Source organism: Aquarana catesbeiana, linkage group LG02 (assembly GCF_042186555.1).
Source record: "Aquarana catesbeiana isolate 2022-GZ linkage group LG02, ASM4218655v1, whole genome shotgun sequence".
NCBI lineage: Eukaryota > Metazoa > Chordata > Amphibia > Anura > Ranidae > Aquarana > Aquarana catesbeiana.
Window position 1 is genome coordinate 554,980,639 of NC_133325.1, and position 12,133 is coordinate 554,992,771.

At 38.5% G+C, this 12,133-nt stretch overlaps 1 protein-coding gene across 2 annotated transcripts in view; it reads left to right on the plus strand.

Moving 5' to 3' along the window:
• The window catches only part of PKP1 (plakophilin 1), a 108,079-nt gene extending 97,649 nt beyond the window's left edge, over nucleotides 1-10,430 (plus strand). The window contains exon 14 of one of the 2 annotated variants that reach the window (XM_073615978.1): nucleotides 4,601-10,430. The gene's annotated coding sequence lies outside the window, so the exon portion shown is untranslated. Of the gene's footprint in view, nucleotides 1-4,597 lie in introns of both variants that reach the window. The other variant, XM_073615977.1, reaches the window with a different exon arrangement.
• Nucleotides 10,431-12,133: the final 1,703 nt, after the last annotated feature.

A 12,133-nucleotide genomic window follows, 5' to 3' on the forward strand; every position in this document is an offset into this window, starting at 1 on the left:
TGTTAATTAATAAAAATAAACTATTACCACTTCTATTCCTGAAAGCATAAGTTACAGCATTTTTATACACCTGCCTAAAACTTTTGCACGGTACTCTATAATTAGTTTTTTTTACTGCTACTATACAGTATATGACAGCTTCCTTCTTCCTTCTGCTGTTGATGGTTAAGGAAGTAGCAGGTGCCAGGACCCACAGTGTCTTTAGCAACTAGTGGCTGGGAATTCTTGGCCATCTAAACAAAGGGGCAGGAATAGTGGCTGACATTATTGCCCAGTCAATGATTACAGCCACCATCCCTGAAACATTGTTACATTCCAGGTCAGAGAGCTGTCATTCAGCGACAGGATAGAGCATGTCAGGTGGTTGGCAGGTTTTTTTCTTTCAGCAAGAGAGCGCAGGTCATTCTTCGTCATAAATGTGACAAATTACTTGACAATGTGATTAAGGTTGGATTTACATTATGGGACATTTTTGGGGATTTTTTTTACATTTTTTTTTAAATAACGGGCTTATCAGAAAGTGTGGTGTCTCCCCCCCCCCCCCCCTTTCCTGGCCTGACAGACGGTATGCTCATATAGGGGTGTGGTATGGATTTTGAGGGGCACCATGCTTTTTTTTTCTAGTATATAATGTGGGGTTCCCCTGTAAAATACACACCAGTCCTGAAGGGCAACCCCACCCCCCCATAAAATAGCGTGGGTTCCCCCTTGACATCTATACCAGACCTTAAGAATAACGTAGGATACTAGGATAACCTTAGGTGTAGAGAGAACCCCACGCCTATTATTTTTTTTTAAACCCCCCATTAACAGATTTACTAGATCATATTGGGCACCTGAACTTCAGTAATATTTACCGGACCCTGTTTAAAGCAAACCCAGGTACCTTAGACTCCCCCCACCAGTGTATGTTACTCCTGTTCAGCCTATAGCTAGAGATAAAAAGATAGACCCTAATTGTTCCTTGAATCTTCCTCCCAGCCTCTGCCGTTTTCTGACAGCTTTGGCACTTTCTATCTACACATCTCTTCTGTTCAGTCAGTGAGTCACTGCAAATTGCCCCTATAATAGCATTACTGTAATGTGCTGAAAATAAAAACACTAAACACCTGAAGTGCTGGCTTTGTAGCTATCCACACATTTTAAATAAGATGCATAGGAAGAAGGAAAGATCGTGTGGTGGTGGAACGACCTTAATACACAGCAGTGGCTAGCAGAAACAACGAAAGTAGTTGTTAGGGATTGTATCCTGTAAAAAGAATATCACTGCCCTCTGATGATGTGGGCACCTCCTTGATGGCACCTCCTTAGAGGAGAATTAAGAGAGGAGGTTTCTGTAATATGGTGGGTTTTTGATACAGCCACAAGGAAGAAGGTTTTGCAGGTAAACATGCATGGACAATTTTCCCTAACTATATTACAGTGATTGCATGAAAATTTAAATAAACCTTTAGTTCTGCTTCAAGCATATACATGGTGCCCGGGTAGTCTGCACAGGAAAGTGTGTGAGCTTCCTTAACAATTTTGAGATGTTGTCATTTGCTAGAGGAAATCAGTATGCCCCTTCAAAGCACATCCATTGTAAATGAGTTTGGTACACTCTGGAGGTTATTTACTAAAGGCAAATCCACTTTGCACTACAAGTACACAACAAGTGCACTTGGAAGTGCAGTCACTGTAGATCTGAGGGGGGCATGCAAGGAAAATAAAAAAACAGCATTTTAGTTTGCACATGATTGGATGATAAAATCAGCAGAGCTTCCCCTCATTTCAGATCGTCCCCTCAGATCTACAGCGACTGCACTTCCAAGTGCACTTGTAAAGTGGATTTGCCTTTAGTAAATCAACCCCATAGTGCCCCATTATTATCTTTTATGTAATAGCTGTGTATATGTACAGTAGATGTGTATAGTAATAACATGAAATAAAAAAAATATAGATATCTTTTTTTTTATAAATAGGCTCAAAATGACTGAATTTCATTCTTGCAAATTAGTTATTTTTTAGACGATTGTAACACTATAAGTGAGTGCTTAGCCTTATCCAAATACCTTATCTTCTGGGTTTTTATTACACCCAGTTTACAAACATCTGAGAGATGGATATTTAGTCATAAACTTAAGTCCTGTTAGATCACTTCATACCGGCTCCTTTTGCAGGTATAGCTATGTAAAACATAAAAAATAAGTGCCTATACTGTTTAAAATCTAGTAATACACTGGGTTTGATTTAATAAAGGCAAATCCACTTTTGCACTACAAGTGTACTTGGAAGTGCAGTTGCTGTAGATCTTAGGGGAAGCCCTGCTGATTTCTAAACATCCAATCATGTGCAAACAAATTTTCCTTGCATGTCCCCCTCAGATCTACAGCGACTGCACTTCTAAGTGCACTTGTAGTGCAAAGTGGATTTGCCTTTTGTAAATAAACCCCGCTGTCTCTTCCTGCTTTGCACACATTCATTTGCTCTCCATATTTGGCATTGTGCCGAAAAGCAGAGCTGCTAGAGGTCAATCTGCTGACCGCCTAAAGCAGGGTACACACTACAGTTTTTTTTTTTTTGTGCAAAAAAACCAGACAGTTCCCATCAGAGCCACTGTACTAACCATGCAATATTAGTCCAGTGATTTCCCCCGCTGAGCTGTTTTGTTTTGTTCTGACAAGGGGACACCCCCGTCCCAAGCAGAACACTCCGATCAGCACACTCTGCCATTGGCTGAGAGCACCGATTGGGAGTCGGCTGGCTGCTGGTTTTCCAGCATGCATGCGCAAAAGAAGCCGGTGAAACGGCCGACTCCTGTCGGACAGACCAACCCACACACACACAGGCCAAATATCAGAGTTTTTTTTTTAACCCGCCGTTGTCTCCCAATGTTTGGCCCGTGTGTACAGGGTTTAAAGATTTACTGCTACTGAGGGGCTCTGGGCTTCAGTAAAATGTCAGCCTCTAACAAAAAGAAATGTCATCAAAAAGAACATGAGTTCAGTTGAAGATCAGAACCACATCCCCATAAATTTAGTATACAAACAAGAAAGAAGGGTTGAGACTTTACAGGTGCTGAAACCCGCCTCTCAGAATAATTCATCATACAATAATATCATTTTAAAACTTACTTTTTATTATATACCATAAAAATTGTCTATTATATTTAATGGACACCTCTTAAAAACAAGAAAAATTCATCACAACTCATTAGTGTATCACAAAACATCCTCCAGACATTCAGGAAAATATGTAAATGACACTCAATAGAGATACCACTATGTACAAGGCAAAGTGATAATGCACATAAGGGAGGAAAAACACAAAATCCGACGCATTTGTTGGCTTTTTATGGGGCTTGAGAGGGGATGATGCAATTGAGTTGTAATGAATATGTAATAGTTCTAGGAGGGCCTTTGAAGACGTTTCATGTTTCCCTCAGAGCTGTCAGACACCAGATGGGCACTCCACAGGTACCCCCTGGATAGATAAGCAGGCCAGAGAGGAGGAGCTCCCCCTCCCCCACACACAGAGATGAGGGGCCACTGATTTGATCTAAGATTGGGAGCTAGCAACCCAGGCTATTGGGTCCAAAAGCGTAGATGGGAGGCACTAAAATAAGTTGTCATAGAGGATACACAGGTCCTAGTGGCAAAGATAATATACTGAGTGTCTTATTCTTATGTTGTCAGGCAAAGTAAGCTCTGCTGTTGTCACATGATGTCCACTACACACTTAGCTGCTGCTCTCCAAAGTACCTTCTAAGAATGACCCACAGGGTCTGTGTGTGTGGGGGGGAGGGGGAGCTCCTCCTCTCTGGCCTGCTTATCCATATGGCAGGTACCTGTGGAGTGCCCATCTGATGTCAACATGAAACGCCTTCAAAGGCCCTCCTAGAACTATTAAATATTCATTCCAACTCAACTGTATCAACCCCTCTCAAGCCCCTGAAGAAGCCAACAAGGCGAAACACACCGTATTGTGTCTTTTTCCTCCCTTATGTGCATTATCACTTTGCCTTGTATATAGTGGTATCTCTATTGAGTGTTTTTACATCTTTTCCTCGGGGAGGAATTACTATGTCTGGGGGATGTACATAATGGGATATATATAATGGACATTTTTTATGGTATATAATAAAAAGTACATTTTAAAATTATGTTATTGTATTGCGAATTATTCTAGGAGGAGGTTTCAGCACTTGTAAAGTCCCAACTCTAACAAGAAGAAACAGGAGCAATGCTGGAGGCAATTACAGCACGCAATTATTTTGGTAGCATAATTATTTGTAATTATTCCTATTTGAAATTATAAGTGGAATGTACGTTCCTCACTAAAAAACATTTTTTATCAAGTTGTTATGGGTGAAGGTCCAGTTTAAGTGATGTATTAGGTATAGTGACCAATCAGATTCCTTGTTTCATTTTTCTAGAGAATAAACGTTGAGATCTAATTGATTACTTTGATCTTGTTGTCCACTTTTGTTCCTATAATTCTTTTTCCCCAATTTTCACAAATAGACTGAAAGAGTTGTTAACAATAGTATCGTTTTGAGCGGTTTACAATTGATTTTATAACACTAGATGGTTAATTTATTTCCTCTCCTATTTTTCAGCAGATTCCCATTCCTGTTGCACAGAACTGAGACTTGTACTGAGTAATCTGCAGAAGTACTGGGGTGATGAAAAGACAAGCCACCTCCTTAAGAAACTTCAAAAAATTGCCTTTTGGATAACATATATTTTTTTAATGCCACACTTTACTTTGGGACGTGATCTGCAAACTGGGACTTTTTTTTTTTACAGACAATAAAACAAAGTGCAAAGATCAAAGATTGTCAGCGACTCCCATAGTATGTTACAGCCAATGCTTTTAAATATTATTTAGCAATAGGCTACTTTTACATGGGTTTTAAAATATATGTACATATTTTAGCTTTTTTCTTAGTCATATTTGTATATTTGCAATATGGGATGGGTCTGATGAAATCATGACTTGTGCCACTACCAAAACAATATACCTATACAGGGTCTTTTATGAATGCTAATGTCTTCTGAAGCAACATCTTGTTTTGCTCTGTAATCAAGCAAACTCCCAAGTAGCAGTGTGGTCCTTGGCTTTTATAAAGAGGGCCACACCTCCAGTTACATCTCTTCAAACTCCAGTCTTACCTTTACCTTCAACTTCACATTATTTTTTAGTTAATCAGGTGGAGGGACATTGTAACTGTCTGAACTGTACAGAATTGCTTATTAGTGAATTACATGTAGACACATTATTCGGGCTAAACAGGATTCATCAAGGGATGCACTTAGTCCAAACTCCATTGGAAACATATTTAGGTGTTGATGCAGATTATGTGTGTAAATTGTGTAATTTGAAAGTTTATCACATACTCTAATGCCCCGTACACACGATCGGACATTCCGACAACAAAACCGTGGATTTATTTCCGACGGATGTTGGCTCAAACTTGTCCTGCATACACACGGTCAAACAAATGTTGTCGTAAATTCCGAACGTCAAGAACGCGGTTATGTACAACACCTACGACGAGCCGAGAAAAATTAAGTTCAATAGTCAGTGCGGCTCTTCTGCTTGATTCCGAGCATGTGTGGAATTTTGTGCGTCGGAATTGTGTACACACGATCGGAATTTCCGACAACAGATTTTGTTGTTGAAAAATTTGAGATCCAGGTCTCAAATTTTTGTTGTCGGAAATTCCGACAGCAAATGTCCAATGGGAGCTTGTTGTCAGAAACTCCGACCTTGTGTAGGCTCCATCGAACATTTGTTGATGGAAATCCCGAGCGTGTGTACGTGGCATAACAGTTATGCTAGGAAAATAAATATTCCTCAATGCAGTAATGCCAGTTCCTTTTCAGCTTTATTAAAATATTCTTATGTTATGATAGTTACCAGCAAAAAGTTGTCAGTATCATAACTGCTATGGACACATTTTCTTTTTTAACTGCTTTAAAGAAGGCAACGTGATTAAGTGTTGGCATGCCTATACACTGAATCACCGATCCTAGGAAATTCTTACTCGTACCACTTGTCTAATATAAACACATACCATCTGTAACCATTCCTAATGACTTTGCACATTGCTGAAAGCAGCCTTAATTATTTGAGATAAGTTGTAATAAAAAAAAAAGGAAAGCACTTATTTTATATTCCATCCATTTAACTGCAAATGTGAAAGTATTACATTTGTGTGTTTTATGTTTTTGTTTTTTACTGTTTTTAATTTGGTTCTTCGAACCCCTCGCCTAACCAGTAGTTAACTAGACCAAAACATTTTTATTAATTTGTTATCTATTTTTTAAAAAATATTTGTAGTACTAAAAGGTATTTTTGAAAAATGAGTTACTAAGTGAAATGTCATGTGATTTATTATTTTATAACAAAAAGCAAAATAATTTATTAGCTTTGGCGATGCGGATCTCCATCAACTCCATCAGCAAGTCCAACATCTGTTGATATGAAACTAAGAGCCAGCAAACTGTGTAGTCAGAATTCTGCACAATGCAAGGCCTGGAGAAAGAAGGTTTTTAATATAGGAATTTATATAGAATGTATGAAGAAAAAACGGTTTTAAAAATGACATAAAAAGTTTAATTGTTGTAGTTAAGCATTTTTTTCTATAATTTTGTTGAATGTGTTCTCTGTAGAAAATATGAGTACAATGATAATGTAATTAATTGATTATTCAGGATCCTATAAGTAAAATGTTTACATATTCACTTTAAACTGCTGTACAGGGATTTACACTTTTATTAGTTAGACTGCATGCTCTGTGAGGCCGAAATAGGCAGAAATTGGGACATACATTTTGATAAAGTACATACATTATTACTATGTGTTGGTATGCAGAAGTTGTCCAGATGATCCTAGGGTCTTGGCTAAGGTGGCAACAAGTCATTGGATGGGGGTATAACCAAATTTTACAAATCTGTTAAATACTATGTAGTGTGAACTATGGCTATAAGCACTTTGTAGTTATTATGCAGAGCTAGAGATTTCTTAATGTTCGATTAGTCACTTTAACTGCTTTCCATGACGAAAGTCACTTTTCTCAAACAATCATAATTTTCATTATGCTTTTGAGACAACACCAAGTAGACATTATTATAATGGAAATGTATGTAGTATGTCTCATTATTTATAGCTTAAGAGGGTTTCTATTTTTCTTGCTTTCATTCAGTAAACTCTTTCAAATGTTAGCCAGAGGATGTTTGTACCTATGGTTTTAGAACTATGCACTTAAAAGGCTTTGCAGTATGTAAGGATATGCACTTATTTGTACATGCAGTATTTGTAAAGGGATAAAGCATGAGGAACTTGGGTGTATGGCAGCGATGTGTTGCATGTGTTCTCTTTTTTGCCCTGATATACACTTGATGGGATGATAGGATTAATAAAACCAGCTTCCCGGATGTGTTTCCAGTATTGCTGTTGCAAGCAATCTGCACAGTGTTTTGGTACATATATTACTTTTTTGACTGACTGCTTGTTTTGTGTTTGATTTGGCAAACAGAATGTGTTTGGGCCGTTAGGCTCCGTTTCAACTAGTGGGACTTGTCATGCGATTTTATGTGTCCGCATGACAAGTCACAGCCCTTTGATTTCAACGGCACCCGTTCCAATCTAAGTGACTTTGAAAAGGTGCCTGCGCTACTTTGATGCAGTGAGTATAAAGTTGGATCAAAGCTGCACTCCACTATAAATTGCGAGACTTTGGGGGTCGCAATAGTGGAAACATAGACTGTTGTTGAATCTATGTGCTACATCTGTGCTCACAGATCATCTGCAGATCAAGGCAAAATTTTATTGATTTATTAAATTTGTTTAAGCTTTACCTCTGACTAGTGTACAGTTCGGAGCACTTGATATTTAAGTAGATTTCGGTTCACATGAATTCTATAAAGCCTAAATGTGTGATTATGAATGTGTGTATCGTATATAGAGAATCAGCCCCTCAGATGAAGAACAGTCAGATTAAATACAGGGATAAGCAACTCAGGAGGATGGCGTAGCAAGTCAGGACAGTACCAAGACTGATCATTAAAAAAATTTGAACAAACATGTTTGTGAGACAGATAATTGATGGGAACCTGATGATGTAACAGTGAATAATGGATTTATGAACAGTATTCAAGAGCAAGTTGAGCTAGTTTTTGCAGGGAATTAAAACTGTACCAATACACAACAGAGCTAAATGATTGTGTAATAGTACATATATTGGCATGTAAGTCAACAAACATCGGGTTTAAATTTAGTAAAATTAGTAGCCGTCTTTTAACCACTTCAGTACCAGGCACCCCCCCCCCCCCTTCCTGCCTAAGCCAATTTTCAGCTTTCTGCGCTGTTGTTGTTTAAATGACAATTGTGGTCAAGCTACACTGTACCCAAACAAAGCTTTTATCATTTTGTTCCCACAAATAGAGCTTTATTTTGGTGGTATTTGATCACCTCTGCGGTTTTTATTTTTTGCTAAGCAAATAAAAAAAGACCGACAATTTTGAAAAAAATACGTTTTGCTTTTGTTTCTGTTATAAAATTTTGTAAATAAGTAAGTTTTCTCCTTCACTGATAAGGTGGCACCGATGAGGTGGCAGCAATGAGCGGGCACTGACGATGGGCACTGGTAGGCGGCACTGATGGGTGATCATGGGTGGAATTGGTTGATGGGCACTGATAGGCTGCAAAGATGGGTACTTATGGGTGGCACTGCTGGGCACTGATACGCGGAACTGATAAGCATCCCTGGTGGCACTGGCAGGCATTGTGAGTGGGCACTGATTGGCAGCTGCCTTGGCACAGATTTGCATTTCCCTGGTGGTCTGGGGGGGGCATACCTGGTGGTCCAGTGTGGATGGCCAACCTGGTAGTCCTGGGCCGCATGATGGTGGTCCTGGGCGGGATCCGAGGGGGGGGGCTGCGCTGATAAACAATCAGCACAGACCCCCCTGTCAGGAGAGCAGCCGATCGGCTCTCCTCTACTTGTGTCTGTCAGACGTGAGTGAGGAAAAGCTGATCAACGGCTCTTCCTGTTTACATCGTGATCAGCCATGATTGAACATGGCTGATCACATGGTAAAGAGCCTCCATTGGAGGCTCTTTACTGAGATTGGTGTAGCGGTGTGTCAGACTGACACACCGCACCACCGATCGTCGCGCACGCGCCCCCATGGGCGCGGCGGCAGTTATCCTGCTGGATGTCATATGACGCCCAGTCAGGATAACTAAACCACCGCCCTGCCGTCATTTTGCTATAGGCCGGGCTGGAAGTAGTTAATAGGTCTTAAAAACATCCATTCTGGTAACATTTGTTTATGCAAGCATGAGTAAATAAGAAATGCAGTAGCCCTGCTTTTAAGTGGACATACCATATTCTGTGGATAGTGATAAAAAGATATGCATTGTAATGGTGTGAATTTAAACCTAAGACAAATATGGAGGCTGCCATTGTTGAGCTCCTTCAAAGAATACTGGTTGACTGGCTGTTATGCTGACCCTGGTTTCAGTTCGTTTTGTATCAATGATCCAGAACTAGTATGCATATCAGGAAAGTCAGAACTTTGTTATCTATCTATATATCTTTTCTATATTAGCGACTCAAACTATTGAAGTATAAGAGTTAAAATGAAAACAAAGCAACAGGCAATTGCTGAAAGAAGTCAACAAACAGCATTCTTCATGTCTCCCCCATTAGAGTAATTATTAAAATAATATTTTAAATAAAAGTATTTAAAATAAAACATCTTAGGAAAAACACAGGTTGCCATTGCCAGCCTGTTCCTAAAGATGCCAGTTGTATTGATGTAATGCAAAAGGACGCAGCTTCAATCAATACTCAAAGTCACTGACTGGAAACAAATATGCAGGTCAGGAGTACTGAATACACCTGACTATACCACACTAGTTCTGGGTCCATAAAACAGAAAGTAGTGGATCCAGATATAACCAGGTCACTAAAATTTTCAGACGGAGGCCAGTAAAGGCATTACATATTTTTCTCCGTACAGGATTCCTATACTATAGGGTATTTTATATTCTGTCATGTATGATCATTGGATTATAACTGCCAAACACAGGCTAGAAGTTGCTATTCTATTATTTCCTTTCTTTTTGGATAAGCTAAACATTCTAAGAGCACAGCTAATAATATTAACAATTAATATGGTATCATTAGTTGGATGTTATTTACAGATTTACAGTATACAGATGCTTTTTTTTTACTTTTCCTTTTTGGCTCAATAATAGGGTATCTTTGCACTTTAACACAGCTTCACTGGGATTCGGCTGCTGTGCATGTGTTCCTTTACATATGTCATGTAAAATGTTTAGAGGCTTACATTATAAGCTCTACATAGTTCATTTGCACTGCGCTATGACATCATCCTGTATAAAAGCTACAAAAAAATAAAAACATTTTTGCTTAATGATTGCATGTGATGGTCATACTTATGTTCTTAACTGGTTATTCTGTTTTGTGAAGTGTAAGTTGTTTTTTCCAACTACAGTCAGACTTTTTAAATAGTAGTACTAGGGCAGTTTTTTTACTTATTACACATGAATATGATACATTTCATAATTATTATGAAATTGTGACGGACCAATATCTGGTGAAGAAGAACTCAGAATAGACAGCTGCACACCATAATGGGATATAAAAAGTGAGCTTCTTTATTGCAGTGTAGACAGATAAAAACACAGGAATATATACTGAACGCGTTTCACACAACTTTGTGCTTATTCATAATGTTATGATTAAGCACAAAGCTGTGTGAAACACGTTAACTATTCTATCCGTAGATTCCTGTGTTTTTATCTGTGTACGCTACATTTAAGAAGTTCACGTTTGGTATCCTATTACGGTGTGCGGTTGCCTATTCCGAGTTCTTCTATGTATCGCGGTGGTGAGTCGGGCCAGCAGCTGTTGGGACTACCTGCTGTGGTATTAATTTCCATGTCTCACCTGGAGTGGTGATTCCCTTTCCTGCAATATATGGTGAAGCTTGTAGTGGGAGAGCCAAAACTTGGCTTAAAGGAGTGAAGTCACTGCTTGCATAGTTAACTGCCTTGGGATTTGTGGCTATTAGGACCCCTTTGTAAAACTACTGTACAGTATATATAGCCACCTTTATTCATAATTTTCATGCTTGCAGTTAAAATGTTTTCCAGGCACAATTTTAGAGCAAAACATAAAAACTAAGCTTTGCAAGAAGTGGTAATTGGAAATAAAGCTCACCCCAAGTATAGTGAATGAAACTAGCTATTATACACTAGAGAATGGATCAAATAATTATTCTTACAAATCAATAAAGGAGACCTGCACATTTCCTGAGAACTGATTTGCAATCTGCAGCACAAATAATTATCCATCTCACAATCAAATAGACATTTCAATTGCAAATAATATATTATTGTGTGTCTTCTATTAATTTACAACCTGACCAGATATCTCTATATATAAACTATTTGTATAACTTTAAAAAGTAAAGACAATTTCTGCTAGTAAAATCGTTTATTAAAATACGAAGTGAGAAGAGACATAAGAATTCAGCCTTAAAGCAGAACTGAGGGGAAAATATTAATTTTAGAATCTCAATTACACACCATATATAAGTTCTAGTTTAGTATTACCGCAAAACTCTCCTGTAAGCGTAGTTCAATACATTTGGTGACTATTAAAATAAATGGCTGCTGTAGTTCTCATCTGGCCGGTGACTGTTCAGTGAAGGAATTACAGCATATTGATGGGATTATGGGGTTGACTTACTAAAACTGGAGAGTGCAAAAACGGGTGTAGCTCTACATAGAAACGAATCAGCTTCCAGGTTTTTTTTTTAGTCAAAGTTTAAATGAACAAGCTGAAGTTAGAAGCTGATTGGCTTCCATGCACACCTGCTTTAGATTTTGCACAGTTTTAGTAAATCAACCCCTATGAGTCTGCTCTCCCCTCCCATCAGCATGACACTTTTATGGCTAACAGGCACTCTACCTAACAAGTGAACCTAGATTGGCTCAGCTTGCTCAGCTTTAAAAAAAAAAAAAAAAAACAGATATTTTCTTTATCGTTGTTTTACAATTAAAATTAAACACCACAATGCACACATACACCCCAAGTTCATAATGGTAATCA